This window comes from Pinus tabuliformis, chromosome 5_2, assembly GCF_031772625.1.
Source record: "Pinus tabuliformis cultivar Carrire ecotype Pingquan chromosome 5_2, CPIR1, whole genome shotgun sequence".
Classification (NCBI taxonomy): domain Eukaryota; kingdom Viridiplantae; phylum Streptophyta; class Pinopsida; order Pinales; family Pinaceae; genus Pinus; species Pinus tabuliformis.
The window spans coordinates 487,563,721-487,577,064 of NC_142306.1; positions in this window are offsets into that span (position 1 = coordinate 487,563,721).

A 13,344-nucleotide genomic window follows, 5' to 3' on the forward strand; every position below is an offset into this window, starting at 1 on the left:
AATTTGACCCCTCTTGGTGCTTGGTAGACCTGGAATTAAGATCAATCTTCCCCCTTTAAATAGGCTATATTCCACATGAATACCATGGGTCATTTTTATTTTTATAGGGTTACTTTTTTTTAATTTTAACTTTGGCTAAGTTCAAATATTCACATTACATTACATTATTTTTTTAATTTTATTTTATTTTGAGAGCGTCCAATTAACAAATCCAATTTTCGAACATTAAATTGAACCGTAACTTGAAGATCATGTTTGCACAAGATAATGTGATGTGGATAACTTGTCCAATTAACAGATCCAATTTTCGAACATTAAATTGAACCATAACTTGAAGATCATGTTTGCACAAGATAATGTGATGTGGATAACTTGTCTCACCTGTTTTATGCCACAATTTATGGATATAGTTGCAATATTCATGCATTATTTTTAGATATTTGTGTAGTGGTTTTTTATTCTTAAACTTTGAAGGAAGTAAATAACACATTTACTATTAGTTACTTTCCACGATAATTTAAGCAAGTATTTGCATAAAAATGGATAGGAATAAGATGTAAATAAATATATTTACCAAAACATACTTCTCACCATTATTTATGTTTTCCTCAACTCTTATGTAGGAGTAAAACTGTAAATGTGTAGATTTATTAATGGTTACTACGAAGCAAAATTTATGCAAGTCCATGTGCCTAAGTAAACAATTAATTTATTCATTTCACATATCAATTTTTTAGTTCCTCCCAAAGCAATATTATAGGATTCCAATTGCATATTAATCACTATAAATTTAGCTAACATTAACTAATGTAGGTTATAATTTTGTATGTAATTTTTCCCATAACATAATTTTTAACTTAAGTGTAGGAATTGAGCTACCATGCAATACTTATTAGTTTTATTATTTTGTGTATTGTGAATAATTGCGCCTCCAACCTGGTATAGTAGAGATGTTGTAATGTAATGTAATATCATATTTAACCCTAAAATAAAAAATAACCCTAAGGGAAAATATTTGTACTCGGTGAAAAAAAAATAATAATAATAATAATAAAACATTAAAAGAATAACTTCATGGTATTGGCCCATGATATGAGAACTCAGGGTATTCATGTGGATTATAGCCTATTTAAAGGGTGAAATTAAACTAGCCTCTTGAGATGTAAACCTCTTTTAGAGTGAAAAAGGATTTGATCCCTCTCCGTGCTCGATAAATCCAGAATGAAGATGAATATAAACTGATTATATACAACTCTCTCTTTATAAAATGCATATAATTTATAAAATAGTACATGTGCTACTAAATTTCATCCTTTAAAAAATAATAATAATAATAATGTAATTTAATGTTACATTAATGAAAATTTACAAATTTAATTTTTAATATATTTATTATTAGGATATTTTCTAATATTCATATTTTAAAATGAGTGATGATGGTTTTAAAAAACATAAAAAATTAAATGTTATTGATAAAATATGAATACATTTTTTAGTTTTGTTATTTTATGTATTTGGAATGATTTTACACCATTATATATGCATGTATTTTGTATGATATTGCATATATTAAAAAGTTTTTCCAATTCCAGGAAGGACAACCCCTGAGAGTACAGGGGCAGAGATGGAAAGGAATGGAAGAGGAGAGGCCAGGACAACAAATCCGAGGACGGGTAGCGAATTAATGCCAAGTGGTAGGGCGGAGCCAGCGACCCAACAGCAAGAGCAGTTGGGAGAGGAAAGACATAAGTGAAGGACGGCGGACAGGACAGGAGGGCAGCATCCCAAGACAGGAGGGAAGTGAGGTGTGCCAAGGCAAAAACAGGACAGTTGGCGGTAAAATCACAAGGAGGTAACGAAAAAGGGATAAAGTCTAAGGAAAGGTGGTGAGAACAAAAGAGCAGGCAGCAAGCGGGAGCAGAAGGAGGTAGCAAGGCGCAGCATAGTAAAAGGATATGTGACATCTCTCATCCCAATCTATGAAAGAGTAATTGGTCTAAAACATAGGTTAGGAATGTAGAATGGTGTGCAAATCTGGGTGGATAATCTCAATTGTCATAGAAATTTTAGAGACATGAAAGGAAATTATCGTGAAGAGTTCCTGGGTGCCAGGGACGGAGAGAAAGTTAAAATAAAGGGTGAGGAGTATGAGAGCAATCGCTTGCAGGACCCAATTTCACTCGACCTCCACCTTAGAATAGAGGCCCTAGTAAATCATAGTCCAGGGAAAGGAAGAACGACTGTTGCGTTGAACAACGGCAGAGGGGATAGGAAAATCCAGAACCCCTGGGGGATGGAGTTGCACCTTATGGTGAGGGGAGAAACCTTAGCTAGCCAAAACCCAGCTGGCCACGCTGAAAGACCCATACCAAGGAGAGGTTCTCGTAACCCAATTCGCACAAGGAGTGAACCCTTGAGAGAGAAAAGGCAAACAAACCAAAAGTGGGCTTTTTGCATGGACTGGGCTAAGCAAAGTAAACATGGGAACCCCAAGGCCAAAAGAACTTTAATGACCCCAACCATTCAAAATAGGGAAGGAAGCCAGAGGTTAGAAACTCAAAGGGTGGGAAACCGAAGGAGTGGAAATAAGAGGGGGGGGGGGGGGGGGGGCAAGAAAATCCATGGATAATAATGCAAACTTAAATGACATGACTGACAATTGTGTTTATTCTGTGATAGGTCTCGCTTCAGCACAGGGCAAGACTGTGAATCAGAACAAAAAGCAACAGGAAAAGAGAGCTAAAGGCCAAGAGGAAAGAAGAATGGCCCCCAGGAGAAGTAAGAGGACGTTAAAAAAAGAAGGCACTAGCAGTAAGGGAAAGAAAAGGGGCAGGAAGCCCGACGAAGAGCAAATGAAGAAGATCATAGACTCCTACATGGAAGGAAACCCAAAGGAGGCCAGAGACCAAATTTGAAGCTGGGAGCGAGATTTAAGAAACAACCTTAGGTGCAGAGACTTACCCATGGAATCAAATGGTAAGCAATCACTGTTCAAAAAGACCCTGCAGCAATACTGGATCATGAAACACGTTGTAGCCTGGGCTATGACTCTTCACCATGGACACATGGAAGGCGAAGTTCTAGACAAACAGGAAAGCAGCAAGGAGAAAGACCCAGTTCGGGTGGAAATTCTCAAAGACATTGCGACTATACAGATCCAGACCTACAGGAAAAATCTTGCATTGGACAGGATTGAGCAGACCCTAACCGAGATTAAATAGAAACTGACACAGGGACGCGAGCTTTTAGGTCTTGGGGTAAAGGCTTCAAGCCCTGGGGCAAAGGCTTCAGTTCAGATAGCATCCTTTGATGAGGATTAGTTTAGAGTCTGATATTTTGTCTTTGAACTCCATTGTAGATGCAGGAAATAAGTATTTATGTTCTGATCTGTAGAGACAATAGTAGAGACAAGCATGATAGAAGTAGATGGTTTCTCATGAACTTATTCAAATTTTGGAATGGTTATAATGCTGACCGGTGGTCACCTGGTTTCCTCCAGGCAGGTGACTAACCCGAGGATATGGATGTAAAGTTTTTTTTTTTTTTTTTTTTTTTTTTTTTTTTTTTTTTTTTTTTTTTTTTTTCTGAAATGGTAAATACAGAAAGCTCTATAATGTTTACAACAACAACAAAAAAAAAATCCAATTCCAAGAGTTAATTTTGAAGTGAATCCGAATTGATGTGATAACTTTTATTTTTTAATTTATTTTTTTAATATTTGATTTAAATTTTTATTTTTTTTTTAATATTTGTGTTAAAAAAAATATTTTTATAAAAATATTGTTATAATTTATTATGATGAAACATGAAATATTTCAATTTAGAAAAATTGTCATTATATTTATCAGAAACTTTCTCAAATCAAATTTTGAAACATTTCTTACATTTTCTATATCTTCACTCTTCTCCATATTAGTATTATAATCAAATTAAGATTTACTTTCACTAACTTGGAATCCACACTAATTTATCTCATAGAGAGATAGAGAGATGTGACCTATCAATAATGTAATATATGAAATGTTTTTGAATTAAAACTAACCAGCTTATCTAATAGAAAAATGTAATCTATCAATAATTTAATATATGAAGTGCTTAATCAAAAGAACATTTAACTTTTAAATATTTTTTTATACAAAAATTAAAAAAAATCATTATTTACACAAACCCAATTTCATTAAAAAAATCACTAATTTCTTTTCACTTATCTTTATTATGTATTAAAGTAATAAATATTACATCTATTAAGGAGGCAATTAAAAGTATTAATTTTTTAATGAGGCAATTAAAAGAATTAATATTATTTATAAATAATATGAATTAAAATTAATATAAACTATTTATTTAATTAAGTAACATAATATAATAAGATTTCATATTAAAATAAAAATTAAAACAAATTAGAAGGAAGAAATAAATTCATGAATTAATTATCTAATAATTCATATTAAATTAAAACAATAAAAATTAAATAGGTTATATATTTTAGAATTAGTCGGCTTCTTCTTTAACTTATCAAGCCATTAGGTTTCTATTTATCCGTCTTGGTCGGCAAAATTCTTCTCTCAGTCTATCACTCATTTTCTATCCTGATGATGGATCCCCTTTGGGGTTCGAAACGTTGATCTAATGAACAAAATACTGTGGATAATCCGGATCATATTTTTCCAAGAAATGACCACAGAAGTTTAAAATTCAACATAGTTTAATTTTGATTTAATGTTTTCTAGCGTTGATGGGAAATTTAAATATCTAAAGAGATAAAAATGATTTTATTTTTTGAGAGAATGTTTTTTTTACAATGAACTCAATACACAAGACAGAAAGTACAATTAAAATTAAATATTATGATTTAGAGAAAGTCCATTGTGCATATACTAAAAAAAACTCAAAATTTTACTAGTGCAACATTTCTTCCACCTATTAAGTCATTAGGTCATTTTTTTAATGGGATTTCAATTTCGTAGTAACCTCAAATTGTGCAATAAAATGAGATTCAAATACCTCATTAATCCAAAAACCATGAATAACACCATATTACTTGATACTTCACCAAATGGTACTTAAAAGTGTCATATAATTTCTATTTAAAAAATAATAATAAATTATTGTGTGGAAAAGAGCATTCTATAACCAATATAAGAGAGATGTAATTTATTTAGTGCTCGACTGAGAGTCTACACGTGTGGCTTCTGAGATAATCAATAAAAAAACATGTTAGCTATATTTAAAAATAAAAATCAACATGCAATTAGTATTACACAAATTAGTATTATTTGGATGTTCCAAATTAGACATTTTTGTGATTGTGTAAGACACTTGGTTTTACCACATTAAATACAAGTATGAAAATGTTTCAATTTAACAAAATTATGATTGTTCTATTTTGAAAACTTTGTGATTTTGTAAAATGATTTGGACAAAAGAATATTAGTTATGAAACAAGGAACTTAAAAAAGATGATTAATTGAAGGCTAATACAATCAAACTCAACCCTTTGCACATAAAATTTAAAACTATGGCTTATACTTTGCCCATTATTATGAAAAGATGATTAATTGAAAGTTAATACAATCAAACTCAACCCTTTGCACAAAAAAATTAAAACTAAGGCTTATACTTTTCCCATTATTATGATTACATCTCTCTGAATCACCCCCAATGAAAGTCTCGTTTTTACTCTAATTCAGCTATATTTAAACTAAGGGAGAGTATATGTAATGTAGCCCTTGTTCAAATGTGGTTATTGGTTCATACCTTTCAAAATTCAATAATTAAACTAAGCAGTAGGGAACACTAGCTATGCAGCCTTGTTTGAGGTGGTTAGGGGGGATGGTTGTTATCTCTCCCACCCATGTATGACTTAATGATGAGAAATATTGTTGTAATGGCTACATGGTTTTGAATATTGTTATATTGACTCTTACTCTCGCGCTAAAATTAAAAGAGAGGATGATTTCCCTTGAAAAAAATAAAATATTTTTCATAAATACCAATAAATTTATACTTTAAGTTTATTGAAATAATTTTTTATTCTTTTGAATGTTGTTATATTAACCCTCACTCCCACCCTAAGACTAAGGGAGAGGATGATTTTCCTTGAAAAAATTAAAATATTTTTCATTAATATTAATAGAAATTATACTATAATTTTATTAATATATTTTTTATTTGTAATTTTTATAAAAATATTTAATTTTATTTTAAATGTTTTATTTTATTTTTTATTTTTTTATTCTTTGTTAAAATAATTATAATTTTAAAATGAGGGATTTGTGATGGCAAAGATTTGCAGCGATGGAGGATCTCAAGCATTGGTGATCTGTGGCAATGGAGGGTGTGAGGCGATGGCGAAGGTCTGCGATGGACGATATATGGAGAGAGTGAGCCTCTACGGCTCCCTCCTCCAGGATGATGTGAATTAGATCTCTGTTTGTCTTCAAAGGATGGATAAAGTTAGGGTTTCGCAACTCTCCGCATCTGTGGAGATTGTTGACATTAGGACTGTGTCTCTTGCCCAGTTCGTAGATGGACAGATCTGGAACCATTGTATTGAGCCGGATGGATTAGGATGTCATGAGATCTCCATCCGATCTCTTATGGACATCAGATCTGATTTGGTTACTATCCGCAAAAGAGGGGAATTTTTATCTTCTAATCAATTTATTGTTATGGGTTAGATATGCACCTGCAGAGTCGTGTCAATGCACACTCGTATCTCCCCTCTATGTTGTATGGGTTTGGATATATGCATCCGTGATCACACTCGCTGGGAGATCTCATCAAATTTCTGAGGTTTTTCTCTCTGTCGATGCGGTTAGACATTTCGCCTAGGCTCCTCCAGAAACGCAGATAGCCTGTATAAAGCTAAGTCGATCTATGATAGATCTGTCCATTTTAGATCCAAATATTTTTTCTTCAATGCAAGTCGGATCAAAAACAAATCTATGGCTATTGGAACCCTTTTTTGCAGCTCAACCCTCTTTCGTCAGAGAACACAACATAGTATGGCTTATGCCCACAATGCAAACTTCGTTGCAGGCTTCTGAGGCGCCATATGTCACTGATACCAAACCTGTATCTTACGTCCCCCTGGATCAGGAAGAATTGGAAGACCAGAACACTATCCAAATTTGTTTTTAAATCCTGCTGGCAAATCAACATCAGTTTGGGTACAGACATCTGACAAGGTTTCTCAATTGAAGCATAACATCATGATCAATCTAGGCTATCCACCGCACCTACAAAACCTGATCTATGGTGGCATATCTCTGTAGTATGATCGAAGTCTTCAAGATTACAACATTCGTCCTTCAACCACCATCATCATAAATCTGAGACTAAGAGGCAGAGCAGCGGGATCAAGTAAGTCAAAGGCAGCAGGTGGGGTTGTCGGATCTAGTTTACCCAAGGGTACAAAACCAAACAAAGAACATATCAAGGGTGGTCTCTCCTATAAAAACATTCTACAAGGGGTACCAACTGCTACAACAAAGTCAGAACATACACCCAACACTCCTAGTCCCTACATAGTGGAACAATTGAATTACATCCTAGAACTGGTCATAGATATTTTAGAAATAGACGATCTTTGCACAACTTATAAAGCCTAATCCATCATCTACAGATTTAACAGTTTATGACCAAAACCAATGGATATTTTCCTTTGGATCTTCACAAATTGGACAACAAACTGTGAAATACATATTTGCTTTAAAGGATTCTTCATCATAAAGTTTGCACGATCAGAGGATCAAGAAATTGTACTTCAGGAAAGCCCATGGTTTTTGGGATCAATAATACTTTTCATTACCCCATGGTTCCTAGAATTTGAAGCAAACACCATGATTGTATAAAAAATGTCGATGTGGGTTAGGCATCATAACCTCCCACTACACTTTTGGCATGACCAAGTGCTAGAAGGCATTGGGAATATTTTAGGACGATACATAAAGACAAACACACAAAGAATGGAGGAACGAATCTATACTTTTGCTTGAATATGCGTAGAAGTGGACCTCAGTAAAGGCCTTCCAGGTTGCATACAATTGACACACAACAAGCAGAATTGGACTCAGCTCCTAGATTTCAAGAACACAGCCTTCAGATGCTGAATATGCCGACAAACATGACATCTACAAAACATGTGCCCTAAAGCCAAGAAAGAATCATGAAGGAAGAAGAAACTAGGAAAGCAGCCCAAAGGATGGCAATTTACCCCAAATGAGCTAGATGAGGAAGAGGACGAAGCAGAAAAAGCTCCCATTCCCAATGTGGAAAATCATAAATCGCAAGAAAAAGAAGGAAAGGGGGAAGTATCACAAGAACCAACTGATTTACAGGTCACTGCAACAAATCTAGCAAGGATACCAAAAGCAAAGGATTCTAGTGGATACAAACGTCATCATGCATCAGACAATTCTAATTCAGATAAGGAAATTTCAAGAATAAAAGAAGGAAATCAGCTAGTTATTGTCTCCTCCTCGCCATCTCAAGGAGAATGGTGAAAGGTTGAAAAAATGAAATGGAGAAAAGTTTAACCTTCTCTCTTCATCTATTTAGTTGATTATTTTGTATGAACTTATGATCATCAGTCTTTGACTAGATGATGGAATGCTTTCAAGCATCTACAACATGTAATTTTGTTTTCATTAATAAAATTACGATTTTCCCTTGGGGAAAAATATAATTTCCAAATATTTAAACATACATGTATATATATATAGCTACATCATATATGACTATAGCTGTAATTTTTCTGCCACGGTCTACCATTAGGGACATTATACTAATGGCAAAAAAAATGGTGTTTTTGTCCAAAAAATCACATAATACTCACAGTAACTAAGAAGAATCCAAAGCACGTTATTAGCCTCTGATTTAATAAAGTAATACATAGATTTAGACCTAACAAAATTTTTGTGATGTTTCCCATAGACCATAGAGACAGGAAACATAAAAGAGTTGAAAAGAGAACCACCGTGATCAAAACTGTGAGCCATGGTGATGCTCAAGTAGAGGTGGAAACATCAATTAGAGTTATTGGAGTACTAGGGGATGTTGGGCCTTTGCCTCTAGAAAGCATAGCCTCAATTCGAACAAGTTGAAGGGTTATGTCACGATGCTCGAGAGACATACCATAATGTTCTTCATGTATATCATCTTATTGAAGAGAGATTTCTCTCTTGGCTTCATTTCTCTACAGTGGGAGTTCCCCAAGATAACATTGATATGCTAGTATAACTCAATGGTACAAAGATATCGATTATGTCTCCCATGGGTGTGATCAGGATCAAAGACACTCTAAACAACTCATAGGGGATTCATCAGGGGGAGCAATACCATACCATGTGCATTCAGATTTGGGGATATATATTGAGGAAAAAATGACATAGTATATTGAGCATATAATAGGGAGTAAAGGGTTTTTATATTGGAAGGTATAAAAAATGGAGCTCAAAGTTAATGAAAAAATATAAAGGGGTATAAAAAATGGATACCTATAATATTTAGTGAAAGTACGGGTTTTTTTAATTGGAAATATGTATTGGGTTCGTATTGGTAGGGGTTTAAATATTGTGATTTTTAGAGGTATTTTCCAATATGTAGTCAAATTAGGGGTATTGTATAGTATTTCATGAACACACGTGATCTGCCAGAGGTTCATTGAGTGAAGCCCCCATGCAACAACTTAAGTTAAAATGTTTGCATATGAAAATTCATCTCAGTTGACCGTGGCTTTTGTTGATGAATGGTTAAGTTCTAACTAAATGTGGTATGGTGCATGAGAGTGATATCGATGGGTAGTAGAATGGGCACACTAACAACCTCTCACATTTCCCTCAACTTTGCTAAGGGATCCTTTACGACCTTGCTCATTGTTAAGACATGTCTATCAAAACAAGGGAAGGAGTGATGTTGGAAGGAGTTCAAAGGTGCCATTTGGGAAAGGCAATTAGTGTCAAATCAACAATGCAAGGGTGAAAGGTGTGAGGAATCGAGAGGGTGTGAGTCAAAGTGGCAATAAAGAGACAAGACGAGCTGGCTAGATTAGGGTTCCAGATGGTATGATAGGAATGAGAGGAAGCCCTGAACACCAAAGCAACAAAACGAGAAGATAGGCCCAAGAACCTCCAAGACAACATTGGCTGAGTAAAGCAAATATAAGGCCAAAGAAATAATCATAGGAGGCAACATTGAGCACAAATTGAAACAATGGAATAGAGTACTTGAATCTAAGTGCAAAGTAACAAGTGGGCGTTGGAAGGTAAGGGCCAAACTAATTTGCGAACTGAGCCACTCCAAAACTGGCTAGCCAACCCAATAATAAGCACCCACCACCCCTGGTTCTCACATTGCAGACAATGTCGATTCTATAGCCACCACCACTTCCTTGCAAACATAAACGTGCCACAAATTGAAGTTCACGGGGGAGGCCAGGTAAGGGGGATGCGGTCCTGCTCCCAATGGAAAGATAGAAACTAGAGATGAAAATAGTAAGGCGAATTGAAGGGTTGCAAGTTGCCATAGTGAAAAACAAAAATGGAAAATATGTCCTCCTCATTGAACATAATGAAAATCACATGCATTTTCAGTTCCTTTGAAACACCTTTCATGATGCACAATGAATGAGATGTGTGGAGTACCATCGAATCCATGATGAGATCAAGTTAGGGATAAGTGGATGGTGGCATGGTAATGCCTCCCCCCTCTGTTGAGTGGGTTGACAACGATGGGCTTATTGCCCCACCCCCCAATGGCATTTAACATGAAACCATTCACTTGCTTACCCCAACTGGGGGAAAAGAACAAATATACATTTAAATATCATTAAAAAATGCATATATAAAATGTATTTGTCATTTCTTACTCTTTAAAAAACAATTATTAATTCTTCTCCTTTTTGGGTGATGTGGGCCTATATCCGCCATGACATTTAACATGAAACCATTCACTTGCTCACCCCAATCGGGGAAAAGAACAAATATACATTTAAATAACATTAAAAGATACATATATAAAATGTATTTGTTATTTCTTACTCTTTAAAAATTAATTATTAATTCTTCTCTTTTTTTCTTTTTCTTTTTTAATTTTTTTGAAACCTCTTATCACTTATGAGAGAGTGGTCTATAATAACTAACTATAAGTTAAAAGGTGAGATATTAGAATTAAGAAAGAATCAACTAATTCCTTATCTAAATAAAACGAATCAATTTTGTGAAGTCTCTTTGTTCCACCTAGATAGTCTTTGCTAACAATTAATTCCTTTGATAATGAAAGCTTGGGAACCATGTCCTCTACATCAACTCCTAAATGAGGAGTGGATTCTCCTTGTTAGCATTTGATATTGTCAATCAACATTCTCACAACATCATTATTTGAACAATACCGACTATTTTATTTTGATTTAGTCCCTTATTTCCTCAAAGAATCAACACAAACATGTATATAAATAACTTATGAATGTCCTAGTAAATAACATATTTGACAACAAAATGTCATATTCTCATAATCTAAAACTTAACTATGTTAAATTTGTAAAACACTTCATCTTAAAAATCTTTACTAAAATTTATCACTACACAAATGCAAACATATCCCTATAACTTCTTCATATTTTTCCAAAATATCAAATAAACCTTAAAAAAAATTCAATATCTTAAAATTTAATAATACCCAAAATATAATACAATTAAAAAAAATCCAAATTACAATTGAGAATGTAATCTCTACCTCCTTCGTATTACTTTATAATTTCGCGTTACTGTCATTATAATTAATTTTCATGTTACTTTCATTATTAATTTTCATGAAGAAAATTGCTATCCAGATTTGAATTGATTTAAATTTAATTTTGTTACTATCATTATTATTAATTTTCATGTTACTTTCATTATTAATTTTCATGAAGAAAATTGCTATCCAGATTTGAATTGACTTAAATTTAATTTTGTTTCACATATAGACTCCCTTTCACATATGGACTCGATGATTGGAGATGAAAAAAAGGATTGTTATTCAAGGAAGGAATGATGTGGTTGGGTTATAAATGAAAACCTCATGTCAACATCAATATTTCACCAAATGAAAACCTCATGTCAACATCAATATTTCACCATTTCTTGATTTGTCCATTATCATATTATCGTGAAGGAGGGCCCAATGGACACCTTAATCTTTATTTATTAATTTAATATGGGTTATAAATTTGGTGTTTTCACATCGAAGAATAACTAAACTCGTGACTTGATTGGCGCTCTCCTCACGTTGTTGTCACACATATTTTATTCATAAAACAATTATTTAACACAATTTATTCAACCATCTTTAAAGTTGATGATTATAAAAGAAAGAAACTTGGCATCAATAGTCAGGTCAGATTTCATCATAAATTTGGGTGCTTAGAATATACTTTAAACGCGTCAACCTGCTTTGTATTTTTTTAAGGGAAAAGTGTATAATTTTATTAGTTTTAGTTTAAGTTTATGAAGTTGCAAATGTGATATGGATTTTGAAATGAGGGGATATGTTTTTTTAATGAGGATTTGAATGTAAGTAAGACAAGTAATTTTTCAGTTTATTGGGTTATGTTAAACCATGTCTAAAAGGTGTGTGTTTTTTTTTAAATTAATATTAGGTAGGTTGAACCATATAGGGGATTGCATTTTTTTAATCAAAATCAAGTTTTATCTATATTTAAAAATTGATTAACTTATTTAGTGTGGTTTGCAAGTGGTTGCATTAGAGTAAAGAGTATAGGGACAATTTTTCAATTCAACTCTAGACCTCCTTAGTGACAATTAGGAGATCTATCGATTCTCCTAGTACAAAAAAAAGATAGGTACATCTTTATTTTGTTCAAGGTGGATTGTTTCCATGCATGCTAATTATTCTTGCATACTTTCATAACTTTCCACTTACCATATTTTTGTACCTTTCCACACTTTTGTACAAGCCATTGTAGTTTACAACTTTAATCAATATCTTTAGTATAATCATCATCCATTGAATGCTCACTGCTTTGAGAAGGATTAGGAGCGATGCATGCCAGAGGGGAGATTTGATTTTCTTCTTCCGAAAGGATTATAGTGATGTGAGCAGTAATCAGAGGCCTATTCAGATTGCTTTGAAATTTGAAATGCGTGGTTTGGAAAGCGCTATTTGGAATTGGCTTGCACCCAGAGCTCAAAGGAGGCACATCCTCATGAGAGGAGGGAAGATTAATAGGCGACTGTTCAGGGTCCACAGAATGACCGGCGGTTGGATGTTTGCCGCTTCCACGTCGCCCCCCGGAACGATTCCTCCTGCCCTGGCGAACCATTATGAAAAGCGAAGGGGAAG